Raw genomic sequence first — 12,629 nt, forward strand, 5'->3', positions numbered from 1 at the left:
ACTTAAGTAGCCACACATGACAAATGTATGAACATTTGTAGTGATAATAATTTTTTACTGCAAAGACTCTTCCATTGTTTCACAGTTAGGCTGATGGATCCAGTTGATTAAGAACAAATATAAATACAAACATACATATAAATATATGTATACTTCTGTATATATATATTTATTGTTGTTGTTAGATGCCATTGAGTCGATTCCCTATGTACAACAGAAGAAAACACCACCCGGTCCTGCACTATCCTCACAATCATTACACTTAAGCTCATTGTTGCAGCCACTGTGTCATTCCATCTCATTGAAGGTCTTCCTCTTTTTCATGGACCCTCTACTTTACCAATCATGATGTCCTTCTCCAGGGACTGATCCCTCCTGACAACATTTCCAAAGTATGTGAGTCATAGTCTCACCATCCTTGCTTCTAAGGAGCATTCTGGTTGTACTTCTTCCAACACAAATTTGTTCTCTCTTTTAGCAGTCCATGGTATAGTCAATATACTTCTCCAACACCACAATTCAAAGGAATCAATTCTTCTTCGGTCTTCTTTATTCATCATCCAGCTTTCACATGCATAGGAGGCGACTGAAAACACCAGGCCTTGGGTCAGGCGCACCTTAGTCTTCAAGGTGACATCTTTGCTTTTCAAAATTTAAAGAGATCTTTTGCAACAGATTTGCCCAATGCAATGCATTGTTTGATATTTTGACTGCTGCTTCCATGGGTGTTGATTGTGGATCCAAGTAAAATGAAATCCTTGACAACTTCAACCTTTTCCCCATCTATCATGATGTTGCTTATTGGTCCAGTTGTGAGGATTTTGGTTTTATGTTGAAGTGTAATGCATACTGAAGGCTGTGGCCTTTGGTCTTCCTCGGTAAGCGCTGCAAGTACTCCTCACTTTCAGCAAGCAAGGTTGTGTCATCTCCATAACACAGATTGTTAATAAGTCTTCCTCCAATCCTGATGCCCCATTCTTCTTCATATAGTTCAGCTTCTTGGATTACTTGTTCAGTGCACAGATTAAATAGGTATGGTGAAATGATACAACCCTGACGCACACCTTTCCTGATTTTAAACCAGTCAGTATCCCCTTATTCTGTTCGAACAACTGCCACTTGATCTATGTACAGTTTCCTTATGAGCACAATTAAGTGTTCTGGAATTCCCGTTCGCAATGTTATCCATAGTTTGTTATGACCCATACAGTCAAATGCCTTTGCATAGTCAGTAAAACACAGGTAAACATCTTTCTGGTATTCTCTGCTTTCAGCTACGATCCATCTGACATCAGCAATGATATCCCTGGTTGCTCATCCTCGTATGTCTTGGGTGGAAAAAACTTTCAGTGCAGTCATTGAGACAGAGTCATAATATACTGACCGTGCTATCTAATTTTAATCTGGATTTCAAGTCTGGCAGCTACGTTTTTGAGAAAAACATGTTTTTCCTCAGTGGTCAAAATCAGGATGTGGAACCATATACCCCAAGTGGTCTTGACCAAGAGACAATCTGCACCCTCAAAATATGTGTACTCCGGAAGAGTGTTGTCTAGGTGCTGTTGCCAGCAAGGTATTTTTGAAAGATAGACAAAGAAAATACATGTAACATCTTGTGACTGCTTTTTAAGCATCCACTGAAACTATCTGTAATCTCTAATTGTAGCTATTAATAATTGCTAACCAATCAGTGTTTTGCAGCTGTACCCTTTGAACCAATAAAGTACCTTTCCCTTGCCTAGCAAGATCTTACCTCCCACTTCCCTAATCAGAGGTGCACCAATCAAGAATAACCTGTGGCTGACGCCTGCTGTAGCAGTATAATTATCCCTGATTCAGATTCCTTCTTTGGACACCACTCTCTTGTCTCAATGAGCTGTGCTGTTCCCAGTTCAAACTGTAATCTTTGCTTGGAATAAACTTCTGTAATTTGTCTTAAACAGACTTGGTTTTCTGTATTGTGGTGACATTTTGGTGGCAGCAGTGGGTTGAGGAGTCTACTCAGCCTGTATCAACCCTGTGTCTGAGGACTAGGTATGCCAGGGGCCAGCTGAGGTCTTTTGTGCCCCCTCTGCCTCACCAGTTCCTGGAGGTTGACAGGAGAGCCTTCCTGGTCCGAACTCTTGACTCTTTGCATTGCAGTTTGCTGAGATTGTACTCTCCTTTACTTTCAGTTTGCTACCATACCTCACTTCTCAAGTGGAACTTGCAGTGCCTTTCTCCAGTCACTGTTGCTCACTTTTATTTCCCTAAGGAGCTCATTTGGAGTCTTGAGAGTGCCTTTTGTTTTCTCTAGAGCTTTGAGGATTATTTTTCTTCCACACGATTGCTATCTCGGTTACTATGGCAAAGTCTGCTCTAAGGAACAGACTACCCCCCAACCAGGGACTCCCACAGAGTTTATGTTTAAATATTATAGGCCAGGTTCCTGTGCATATTTAGATTAATGGCAGGTTATAACTGGAGATAGTGTTGATATAACTGGAGATAGCATTAAGAAATGTTGGCCAAAATGGGGAGTTTTTGACGTCAAAAATTACCTTTTTGTGCTCCAAATAAGAGAAATGAGGTGCCTTATGTCAGACAGAAGCAATGGGATATTTTTACAATTGTTTTCAAGAATCAGCAAAAAGACAATTAGAGGTAGGCTGGCTTCCCTTGTGGATTCAGAATCCAAGTTGAAAACACAGAAACTTAATCCCTTCCCTGACCTTTCCCTTACCCCACTTGCTGCCTCCCTGCTTCTCCGTGACCAGATCCCCCCGTCTCATTCCTACTGCTTCTACTCCTGCTCCTCCTTGTCTTTATCCTGCCTTGCCTACCTGCCCTCCCATATTTGTCAGTGCTTCCTTTATGCCATCCCTTCCCCTCACCAGTGCCCCCATGGGACTAGAGTCCAAACCAGCCTTAGAAATGCCTTTTAAGATTTGATACCTTGAAGAGGCTAATAAACTACACCTAAGTAACCCTTGCCCTGGGTCCTGGGCCGAGCTTCATGCTATCATCAAAGGCTTCCCATATCCGCAGGAGAAACCCTATAACTTCACCCAGGAATTTAGTTTAACCCAAACCTATGCACCAGGGTTGGCTGATATGTACAACCTCATCTACATGTTGGTGGGGGTCCCAGCGACGCTTCCAGGCGGATGGACGAAGCTCAGTGGAAAGCCCCTGGGGATATACTTTTGGCTGAAACTATGATTGATTGGCTGAAACTGTTATTGATTCACTGATTAAGGCTGTTCCTAAAGTCTTCCTGAGGAAGATGGATTGGGCCAAAATTCAAGGTTGTACTCAAGAAACAGGTGAAAGTGTTTATAGCTACCATGACTCCCTAACCAAATTATCTGATGAACATTCAGGGCTGAAACTAGAGGGTACTTGTGCCAAGACTGCTTTTAACTCATTTTTTGTTGATGGCCTTCAACCCAAGCTCAGTGATCTGGTCAAGTGCCACAAACTGGATTGGGAAAACACTGAAACTAGCCTTAGCCTATAAACTAAGCCAGACTTTAGAAAAACAGACTAAGGGAGCAGAGAAAAAATGAAGAACAGACAAAATAATGGCTTTGCAAATACAGCACCTACAAACATCCACTAGGAACAACATTGGCCTACTGAGGAAAGTAAGCCACAGAGTAAAGGCCCTGGAGTATGTTACTATTGTAAGAAGCCAGGGCACTTTAAAAAGGATTGCATCAAGCTTAAAAACAAGGCAGACATTTTGCCCTCAGCCCCTCCCATGATCAAGTGACTGGAATCTGGGGATAAAATAGGGGCTTTTCCCGTGGTTCCCCTGGACTCACAAAATGAAACTGTTATTAAGATTAACGGAGAGCTTTGCAAATTTCTGGTGGACATGGGTGTGACAATATCTGCACTTAAACCCACAAGCCTATAAAAGTCTCTACCCTGAAGTACTGGAAATTTTAAAGTTGTGTGGGTCGCTACTCAGAAGAAACCCTAGCACACTCTCAGCCTGTAAATGTGTCCTGTGTCTTTAGGGCCCACTGAAGACTCACATTCCTTCCTTCTTAGCCCCAACATTCCCATTAATTTACTCAGAAGAGGCTTACTTTCCAAACGGAAATGCCATTTACAGTTTACTGAAGAATGGAAAGTATTATTAAGTATACCTACTACCTCTTCCCCCTTTACATGTTTCTAAGAATGATCAGGAAGTGGCCTTGTGCTATTTTATTTTTTACTACCTCTTCACCCTTTACATGTTTCTAAGATTGATCAGGAAGTGGCCTTGTGCTATGCACATGCTCTTAACTTACCTGAAGTCCAGATTTTAACCCCCTTAGTTCCCCTTCCTATGGACTACCTCAAGTCAGTGCCTGACTATGGGCCACTTCATCCACTGATATTGGGAGGGTCCTTTCAGCTGAGCCTATTAAGCTGAAACTGATGCCAATCAAAGAGTTTTTAGAAAAAAGGCTTCATTATTCCCTGTACTAGTCCATGCAACACTGCTGGGTTCCCAGTCTGCAAGGCCAGTAATCGAAGTTGGGAATTTGTTCAGGATCAAAAAAAAAAAAAACCCAAAGCCACTGCCTTTGAGTCAATTCTGACTCATAGCGACCCTATAGGACAGAGTAGAATTACCCCATAGAGTTTCCAAGGAGCACCTGGTGGATTCAAACTGCTGACTTTTTGATTAGCAGCCACAGCAATTAGCCACTGTGCCACCAGGGCTTCCGTTGACCAAAGGGCCATCAGTAAAATAGTGATTCCTAGATTTCCCATGGTGTTGAATCTTCACCTAGTATTATCCAATGTTCCAGCAGAGGCCACATATTTTACAGTAGTAGATTTGTGTAGCAAGTTCTTCAGCGTCTCCATCCATCCTGAGAGGCAATGTTTATTTGCATTCGCCTGGGGTAATCGATAATACACCTAGACTGCTCCCCCCAAGGTTTTACCGAGTCCCCACCTATTTTTCACAGGTTTTGCATGTGGACTTGCAATCATTAAAATTTATCCATGGGTTGGTCCCTCTACAATATGTGGATAATCTGTTAATTGCTTTCCCACTGAGAAGACCTTTTGAAGGAAAGCATAATTTTATGGGAATACACTTAGCAAGTAGAGGTCATAAGGTTTCTAAGGAGAAACTTCAGCTGGCTCAACTATCTGGTAAATATTTAGGGCATATATTATCAGCCAGTGGGGTATCTATTGACCCCAAGGGAAAGGATGCTATTCTGGCATTTCCTATCTCTAAAACAGAAAAGCAGGTAAGAATTCTTCAGCCTCTGTGTACTGCTGTACTTGGATATAAAAATTTTCACTTCTAGCTCAACCTTTATATCATTACTTAAAAACCTCTGAGCCAGACCCCTTTCAGCTATCAGGGGAGGGAGAAGCAGCCATCTACAAACTAAAAGCCTATCTCTCATGCATACTCCTGCTTTAGTGTTTCCCAATTACAGCCTTAGTTTTTCCCTTTGTGTACCTGTGGTAAACGGATATGCTCGGGGGGTGAAGCTGTCAACTAATAGGTTCTTGTCAAGCAGACTAGCAAATTGAAGTCAGCCAGACACAGGGTTGGAAGAACAGAAAGGTTTATTCACAGCTGGAAAACCAGGAGACAAGCAGGGTCTTGTGACTTAAGCCTGTCAGCTCCCTGAATGAGGGCAGGTTTATTCCTTTTATAGGGAGTGACATACATATGCATGAACAGCGAGGAATCTTCAGTCTTGTGATGTATGCGCAGTCCGCATAATTTTAGTGAATGAGTTTTTGCATACAGCGGTAAAAATATTCCACATGGCCCTAATAAAATGGTGATGGTTCATTACTGCCACCCCAGGAAGGTCATATAGTGGGTACATGCAGAGTCAGTGTGCCTGTGCCTCAGCCTCCTACCAGGAGAAGACAAGAAACCTGGGGATTGGACCAATCATGATGAAGTGCTGTAAAAGTTGTAACAAAAATGTAGCAAGAGTAGACTTTTCTGAAAAACAACTATTATGGGATGGTAAATAACCCTTTCATGACTGCCTGCCTCAGGAGTTCTTACCCAGGGCATGGAGGACAGCATAAGCTGGTAGTGTACTATAGTGTACAGTTAGGCCCTGTGGCCAGGGAATACCCACTGTCTTAGTTAACTAGTGCTGCTAGTTAAGTGCATAGCTTTAACAAACAAATTTATTGTATCACAGTCGAGGAGGCTAGAAGTCCAAATTCATGGTGTCAGCTTCAGGGGAAGGCTTTCTCTGTCGGCTCTGGGGTTAGATCCTTGTCATCAATCTTCCCTTGAGTCTAGGGGTTTCTTAGCACAGAAGCCCTAGGTCCAGAGGATACACTCTTCTCCTGGTTCTTCTTTCACGGTGGTAGCAAGTCTGTCTCCTCTCTGCTTGATTCTCTCTTTTATATTTCAGAAGAGACTGACTCAAGGTACCTAATCCTGTAGATTGAGTCCTGCCTCACTAACATAGCTGCCTCTAATCTTGCCCCAATAACATCATAAATGTTAGGATTTAAAACACATAGGATAATCATGTCATATCACAAAATGGTGGATAACCACACAAAACTGGGAATCATGGCCTAGCCAAGTTGCCACACATTTTGGAGGGACACAGTTCGATCCATAACATCCCACCCTTTGGCCCCTCAAAATTTGTGTCCTTGCCGCATTTAAAACATATTCACTCCAAGGTCTTAAATCAACTCCAAGTCCAAATTCCAGAAATTCCTCTTCATCTGTGGAATCTAGAATACAGGTTATTTGTTTCCAAAGTACAATGGTGAAACAGGCACAAGGTCTACATTTCCATTACAAATGGGAGCAATTTGAGGAAAAGAAGGAATAACACGCACCAAGCAAGTCAGCAGAACACATTACATTAGCTCTCAAGGCTTGAAAATAATCTTCGTTCTCTGAGACCATTTAGGAAATGGCCCTCCGCTTCAGACTCTGGGTGTTGACCTCACTCTCCAGATTCTGGGTGGAGGCCCCTTGGCCCTGGACTTCAGCTCCACCTTCCAGGCCCACTGGGATGGTAACTCTGCTCTCTTGGGTTTGAACAGCTCCATTCTTCTAGTCTGTCTGAGTGGCAACCATATCCCCTTGGCCCAGGCAGGCCTATTCTTGGACATGTCAGCCCCGCCCCTTCAGTTTTGGGCAGTGGGTCTGGTCTCATGCCACTGGCACTCATAAAAGGCAGCCCCACACTTTGGAACCAAGTTGGTGAAGATCTGACTCTTCGAAACTTAGGAGGCCATGGCCCCGCCCTTTGAGACCCAGTAGGCCATGGTTCCACCCTTTGAGGCCCCAGATGTTGTGGCTCTACCCTTTGAGTATGAGGCAGCTCTGCTTCATGCGTTCCTTGTCTCTTCAGCTTCTGCTTCCTGGTTCCTTGGCCTCTCAACCCTTCAGGCCTCTTGGACCAGCCTGGCATCTGCCCTGCACAGGCAAGTGTTTCAAAGCTCTTTAGCTCTACAAATAAATGCCTGAAGGCACCCCACTCCACCAGTAAACCTCAGCTGGAAGGCACTCAGCTTTCTTGCCTTGCGGGTTGGCAAGCCTAGCTCCACTAATAAGTGCCTGGAGACACCACACTCCACCAGGAAGCCTCCTTCCCAACGGTACTCAAGCTCTTTTGCTCTGTGGGTCAGCTCCCATGCCATCTTGTGCAAGTCTCCTGGCTCTGCTCTTGCAGTTTCTCTGCTGCTGCTTCCTACTGTCTGCAGTGTATCTGGTGTTACAGTTCTTACTTCCATTGAGTTCTTACCAGAATTATCTTCAATGTCCATAATTCCACCAACAGTCTCTTCAAGGCAATTACTATTAGGCATTTTAAAACTCTTCCAGCCTCTACCCATTACTGAATTCCAAAACTGCTTCCACATTGTAGGTATCTGTTACAGCAGCACCTCACTCCCAGTACTAAATTCTTAGTTATCTAGTGCTGTTATAACAGAAATACCACACACGATTGGCTTTAACAAACAGAAATTTGTTTCATCACAATCTAGGAGGCTAGAAGTCTGAATTCTGTTGGCTCTGGTGGTAGGTCCTTGTCATCAATCTTCCCTTGGGTCTATAAGTTTCTCAGCACAGAGACCCTGGGCCCAAAGGACATGCTCTTCTCCTGGTTCTTCTTTCTTGGTGGTAGTAAGTCCCTCTCCTCTCTGCTCCATTCTTTCTTTTATATCTCAAAAGAGATTGACTCAAGATACAACCTAATCCTGTAGATTGAGTCCTGCCTTATTAACATAACTGCCTCTAATCTTGCCTCATTAACATCATAGAGGTTAGGATTTACAACACATAGGATAATCACATCAGATCACAAAATGGTGAACAACCACGCAATACTGGGAATCATGGCCTAGCCAAGTTGACACACATTTTGAGGGGGTACAATTCAATTCATAACACCCACTATGTCTTAGGTAGGTTGCCGCCACTGCCCAGGTGGTAGAAACCATTGTTGATATAGTGTTAGGAAATGACTTAAATGTGTTTGTCCCTCACACAGTCTCTGCCATTTTAAATTCCGGTTTTACCCAGCACGTATCTGTTAGTAGGATAACATCTTATGAGGTTCTTTTATTGGCTGCCCTACCTATTTTTTCTCTACCTATACGGTTGCACAGTATTTCAGGGCTAAACCCAGCAAAACCCTACGTCCCTGCCAGGTGATGAAGAAACTCCCCACCTTGTGATTGCATTGATTTAACTGGGTATGTATTGACTGTCAGACCTGACTTGCGAGAGACCCCTCTTGAAAATGCAGACTTTAACTTACTTGTGGATGGTTCTTATTTAAGACCAGGCAGTCCTTGTTTCCAGGGAGGCTGTGCTGTCACCACATGTACTGAAGTTCTAGGAAGTGAACCTCTACCTGAAGTTACCTCAGCTCAGCAGGCTGAACTAATTGTGCTTACTGGGCCACATAGACTGGCCCCCCCAGAACAGTCTGTAACTATTTACATAAACTTGAGATATGCTGTTGATGTTATACATAATTTTAGGGCACTGTGGAAGTACCAGGACTTCCTTATCTCTTCAGTGACCCAGATTTTAAAAATGGCCCTAGCAACAGATCTTCTAGAAGTCATGCTACTTCCTCTGATATCACCATTATTAAAGTAAAGGCCCACCAACCTAAGAGGGTTCCTCAGATGGAAGAAATGAGAAGAAAAAATCTAGCTGAGCAGATACAACAATATCCACTGAGTGCCGGGAATGCCAGGGACCTGACATAAGACATACGGATAGGGACTTTTATGTTCACGACAACACCACCAGTGAGCCATATGGCATGATTTAATGAGTCATCAACGGTTGGCTCCAGATGAGACCAATGGAAGAAAAAGGGGTGCTGTCTTAATGGTGTGTCTAGGATCTGGGAAGGACCCAGTGGAAAAATTAAGCCCCACCATTGGAAACCAGTCCTCCCCAAGTCTTTACATGTTCCCCTCTCTTGGACCCTCCATACTAATAATCACTGAGGAAGAGACAAACTTGTAGATATCTTATCAAAGGAATGGTGAGGACACTATTGGGGTTAAGCCAACCATGTCACCCAACATTGCACCATATGCCTTCTATATAATGCTGGTTGGGCCTGCAAACCACCTTTGGGGAGGTACCCCTTACCTTTTGAGCCAATGCTTGAATGGCAAATTGAATTTACTCAATTAAGGCCCTCTAGTGGATATATATTTGTTTCAGTTATGGTTTGTATATTTCACACTGGGTTGAGGCTTTCCCTAGCCAGAATTCCACAGCATCATTTGTGACCAAGAAACTTTTAGAGAATATCATCTCTACCTGATGTGGCCCAAGAACACTTTGCAGTGATCAATGCACACACTTTACTGGACAAATCATAAAGGATTTGTGCAAAGGTTTTCCTATTTTTCAGAAGTTGAATTCCCCATACCATCCCCAGTCCTCAGGTTTGGTTGAGATGACAAACACTATATTTAAAAATCAATTGCCAAAGTAATCCCACTCCTTAGGACTGTCCTTGTACAAGTGTTACCCATAAAACCAAAACCAAACCCATTGTTATTGAGTCAATTCCGACTCATAGCAACCCTATAATACAGAGTAAAACTGCCCCACAGGGTTTTCAAGGAGCTAAACTCTTAACCACTGTGCCACCAGGGCTCCGGTGTTATCCATAGTCCTATCAAAACTAAGTTCAACAACTTTTGGTCCACACAAGCTGTCCTTTTAGCCCTTCCCTATGGGTCAATCTTGGAAACTCCACAGGGCAGTTCTACTCTGTGCTACAGGGTCGCTATGAGTTGGAATCGACTCAATGGCAGAGGGTTTTGGTTTCAGATGGGTCAACCTGGGTTGATTCCAATTTTATATGAGGAAACTTTTTAAAATATTGTAAAGACCTAATGCATTACGCCTAGGCTTATAACAACCTAGTTAAAGAAGCTTATAATCAGACAAAGCCTGTGGAGCCCACGGAAAGGGCTACCTAACCAGGAGATTATGTATACTGGAAGAGACATTAGCTAAAGGATACCCTGGAACCACAATCAACGGGGCTCTAGCAGATTTTTCTTACTAATCAGTGTGCTGCAATATTACGGGGGATAAAAGCTTGGATACACCTGTTACAATTAAAGAAAGCTGTGGCCCTCAACTGGACAGTGCAACCCACCAAGGAACACAAATTAAAATTTAAAAAGGTGCCAGGATGAGAAGCAGCCGACAGCTGAGCAGGCAGCTTCTGTCCAAGATATTGGGACCAGGCCTGTATGAAACCAGCTAAAATTCTTGGACTAATTTTCACTGTGATTATTATATTTATTACCCTCAGAATTCTCCTTTAAACTTTGAATATTATCATGTGACTTAGACCTTTGTATATCAACAGTATCTACCGCTTGTAGCACACCATGAATAACTGACTTTCCATGGAAGATGAAATTTTACTATTCATAGCATTATGTTAAATCTTGATCATCTTTGAAATTGCCCTGCTTCTCAAGTTAGGACTGTTTGATTAAGTGGTTCATGTTCTATGCTAATTTTGAAACCTTGTTATGTCTGTTCTTATTAAGTCTTTTAGCCATTTGTTTTTGTTCATGGTAATAACAGCAATATAAACTTGAATCCCACATAAAAAAAAAAAAAGAAACCTGTATGTTATTTAATGGAGGATTTTATTTCATTATAGTTATTATTTGCATGTCAGTAGCATTTATATACCTCTTTTGGGAAATTTTCTTACACTCTGAAGCTTTTTTATGAAGCTTACCTCAAGTATTCTCTCTCTCTTCAGAGTTCAAATTAATACCTGGCATGAAAATGCCTTTGTTAGATTGTTCCAAGCAGTAGCTAGCACTTGTAATCTCACTGAATGTTAGATTTGTCATTCTCCCCCTAAATTCAGTCTTACTAATTCTGATCCTTTAGCATCCACCATATTGAATTATAGCTTCATACCTGTCTTAGTTATCTAGTGCTGCTATAACAGAAATACCACAAGTATTTGACTTTAACAAAGAGAAGTTTATTCTCTCACAGTTCAAGGGGCTAAAAGTCCAAGTTCAGGGTGCCACTTCCAGGGGAAGTCTTCCTCTGTTGGCTCTAGGGGAAGGCCCTTGTCATCGATCTTCCCCTGGGCTAGGAGTTTCTCAGTGCAGGGACCCTGGGGCCAAGGAACAGGCTCTTCTCCCAGTTCTTCTTTCTTGGTCATAAGAGGCCCCTCTCTCTGCTTGCTTCCCTCTCCTTCTATCTCTTGTAAGATAAAAGGCGATGCAGGCCCACTTCAGGGAAACTCCCCTTACGTTGAATCAGGGCTATGACCTGAGTAAGGGTGTTGCATCCCACCCTAGTACTCTTTAATATAACCTAATCTTTCCTCATTAACCACAGGCAGAGTTTAGTATTTACAACACAGAGAAAAACTACATCAGATCACAAAATGGTGGACAATCACACAATACTGGGAATCAAGGCTTAGCCAAGTTGGCACACATTATGGGGGGAAACAATTCAATCCATGACAGCCATGCACATGTTTAGGGCTGTGTGCATGCCCAAGGAAGACTAGAGAAGACCCTAATCCCTCCCCTCTGGTTGACCTTGAGCCTCTGTGCAAGCAGGAAGTGAAGGCTAAGGTAGAGTTGTCAATTACCTAGATGAGCATTGAAGGAGTGCTGCACATACAGCCCCTCGGCAAAGACTGGGAGACTTATTGGTTCTAGGCATTTATAAAATCTCTGTCCAATTACTAGCTGACAACTACGCTAACCGAACAGAGACTTCAGTGGCCACACACAACAAAGACCACATTAGAGAGAATCAACAAAACCAAGAGCTGGTTCTCTAAAAATGTTAACAAAATGGACAAAACTTTAGCTAGACTAAGAAAAAGAGAGAAGAGCCAAAATACTAAGATTGGCAATGAAAATGAGAACATTACTACCAGTTTTACAGAAATAGAAAGGATTTAAAAAAAAAAAAAACTATGAACAATTGTATATCAACAAATTAGATAGTCTAGATGAAATGAACAATTTCCTAGACACCAAAACTGCCACAAGAAGAAACAGAAAATCCAAACAGGCCTATAACAAGTAAAGAGATTGAATCAATAATCAAAAGCATCCCAACAAAGAAAAGCCCAGGACCAGAC

This window comes from Elephas maximus, chromosome 8, assembly GCF_024166365.1.
Source record: "Elephas maximus indicus isolate mEleMax1 chromosome 8, mEleMax1 primary haplotype, whole genome shotgun sequence".
NCBI lineage: Eukaryota > Metazoa > Chordata > Mammalia > Proboscidea > Elephantidae > Elephas > Elephas maximus.